The sequence below is a fragment of the Cucurbita pepo genome, chromosome 3, assembly GCF_057944985.1.
Source record: "Cucurbita pepo subsp. pepo isolate OVF chromosome 3, ASM5794498v1, whole genome shotgun sequence".
Classification (NCBI taxonomy): Eukaryota; Viridiplantae; Streptophyta; class Magnoliopsida; order Cucurbitales; family Cucurbitaceae; genus Cucurbita; species Cucurbita pepo.
In genome coordinates this window covers 9,364,070-9,367,087 of record NC_141800.1, presented here as the reverse complement: position 1 = coordinate 9,367,087, position 3,018 = coordinate 9,364,070, and the positions used below count along the sequence as shown (strand labels likewise).

General features: G+C 37.0%; 1 non-coding gene across 1 annotated transcript; it reads left to right on the top strand.

Moving 5' to 3' along the window:
* The first annotated feature begins 202 nt into the window (after window positions 1-202).
* TRNAP-CGG (transfer RNA proline (anticodon CGG)) lies at window positions 203-274 on the top strand. The gene has a single exon. It is a non-coding gene; the product is annotated as a tRNA-Pro (tRNA).
* Window positions 275-3,018: the final 2,744 nt, after the last annotated feature.

The window sequence follows — 3,018 nt, the reverse complement described above, 5'->3', positions numbered from 1 at the left end:
GAAAGGGACGAAGTAAATCCCAAAGGAATGCACATATGCTTTAGTGGCAATGCAGCTTCAACCAAAATAATTTGAGCGGAGTCATTCATAATCTCAAACGTACAAGGTAGGTTCTAAAGCACAAAAACATGTGGATAAATTTTAAATATAGAGGCGCATAAAACATATGGACTAGCAACTAAAAATGATAGATTCACTACAAGGGCATTTGGTCTAGTGGTATGATTCTCGCTTCGGGTGCGAGAGGTCTCGAGTTTGATTCTCGAAATGCCCCCTTCAATTATATCAAGTTGAACAAAGAAATAAAGATGTTTGGAAAAAAAAAAAAAAAAGGAAGAAGAAGCTATATAGTCTTTTTAATTATAATTTATAATTGTGTAGGTAAGATTCTCTTCCAATCTTGGAAACGATATCACTTTCAAATTATTCCATGAGGGCTTGAGAAAGTCTTGCAAAAGAAGAGGATGGTAGTACCATTTATTTTTGCAGAATTTTGATAGAGCCTCGACCCTAACTTCAAAGGCATTACACCCTTGACCCTAACTACAAGGGCATTTGGTCTAGTGGTATGATTCACGCTTCGAGTGCGAGAGGTTTCGAGTTCGATTTTCGAAATGCTCCCAACAATTATATCAAATTGAATAAAGAAATAATTCACATGGATGTTTGAAAAAAAAAAGAAGAAGAAGAATAGAAGACTCGAAACCTCTTCCAATCATTCCATGAGGACTATGAGGACTTGAGATTCTTTCAGCAGTGAGACAATGATTATGCGACTCGACGAACAAGTCAACTATGCAAAATTCAAACTGCATGGACAACAACAGTGTATGCTCGAGTCACGTTTGGAAGAAACTAGTCACATTCTCCTATAATACATTTTGGAAAATTTTAGTCCGGGAGGGTGTAGATATGATTTTGATGACTAGTCATACACCCTAGTGGCACAACAATAATGGTAAAGACCTATAATACATTTTGGGAAATTTTAGTCCGGGAGGGTGTAGATATGATTTTGATGACTAGTCATACACCCTAGTGGCACAACAATAATGGTAAAGATCTATCTAACATGAAAGCAAGTAAAAGGGGTTTGGATTGGGAAATTGTTGTCCGGGAGGGTGTAGATATGATTTTGTTGACTAGTCATACACCCTAGTGGCACAACAATAATGGTAAAGACCTATCTAACATGAAAGCAAGTAAAAGGGGTTTGGAATGAGCATGCCACCTTGGACAACAAATTATTTACAAAAATTGCTGAGACATGCAGCCATAGACAACACGCCATGGGCAATCGTGACCGTGACATCTGTCCCCACACAATTTATTGATATCTACATCAACCAACTCTTCATATACTCAGCATTGTAGGACGAGGCTGACTTTAGGTCTCTCGATGCGCTTCCAGCTGATCTCAGAATGAGGAGTCTCTTCCAATCTACTAGGAGATGTTGAAAATCACTTCTCGGTTCGTTGACTCTTCATGTCTTCTCTGTTGGTGTCTTTCCTACTTTCTTCGCATGAAAATCTTTCTTCTTTGCATGACGTCATACCACCTGCTTCTGCTTGATGTCTTCTTAGTCAAAATAATAACGTTTCAAGTTACTGACGTGGACAACAAGGTTAGTTCGCATCCATAAGAGCAATTGGATCCTATATGATGTCTTCATAATCTTGTGGATAACTTCGACTAGTCCATAGTATTTTTGCACCAGTCTTTGGTTCTTGTTGCTTTGAACTTGAAGTTGATATGACGTTAACTTATATAAACTCTCTATTTTTCTTGAAATTGTTGTTGTTGACGCTTCTGACTGACCCTTCTCTTCATCCATCTGGTATTTCTGTGTGAACATGTGTTGCTTCAGTGACTTGTTTTTTTTCTTCCTTCTCCAATAGAGGCGTTGGCTTGGTGTCTTTACCCAGCATTTGAGTGATCATTGACAAGAGCCTCTGCGGGTCTAATAAACTTGACTGTTAACAAGTCATTTAGCTTTTCATAGAATTTAGCTAGCTCAGACTCAACTGCATGACATTTGTTTGTGGCAGGCGATCTCGACTGCAACATAAAACTAATCTTGTGATTTATCTCTCCTGGTGGGGATAAATCCATTATCTGACCTTCTTGTTTTGCGTCGTGGTGTTCATGTAGTGGCAACAAGGTTTCTATTGAGGTTTGCTCACTCGAGCTCCCCTTTCAATTACAACAATAGCAGCAAACGTAGATTCATCGTGGCTAAGATTCTTTCTCAACTGTAGTATTGACATCATTTTCACCCCTCTTGGTTGATGGATGTTTTTCTGAATGATCGTTGAATTAGACTCCATTACAACTAGGCATTTTGCTAGGGACATGTAAATGACTTTGTGTTCCAGTAGGACGTTCATCCCAAACACGACGTCGAAGTCATCCATTTCAACTATCATAAAATGATTTGCCTAGTCCAAGGCTCTAGCTTGATTAGAGTTCTCATTGTGACTCTTAAAACAGGTAAAGCTTCCAATTTGACGGCGTTCATCTTTCCTGTATCTCGATGCCGAAGGATGTTAAAATATTTTGCATTGGTCTCGATAATGAGTTGTGGGTGGTTCTAGAGTCGACAATGGTATTCCCTGCTACTTTGTGCTTTATCCAGACCTCGACATACATAATATATATATATATATATATATATATATATATATATATATATATATATATATATTCTTTTAACTATAACACATATGGTCCATGAAAGAATTGTAACTCTTATGCTCATTAATATTATAATGGTTACTACCTAAATTATAACGTAAAGTTAGAGAATTGATGTCCAATTAGCCAACCCTAAATTTGTAATCTTGGTAGAGTGATTGAAATTACAATGGAAGTAGTTTAAACTCCTAGTACCTTAAATGAAGTTGATCTCTTCTAATAAAACATGAATTTCACTTTAATATCGTTAATACAATTATGCTTCATTTTGAACCTTTCAAACAGGAAACTAAAAGTGCGTTCAATTATACTCCATTTTATTG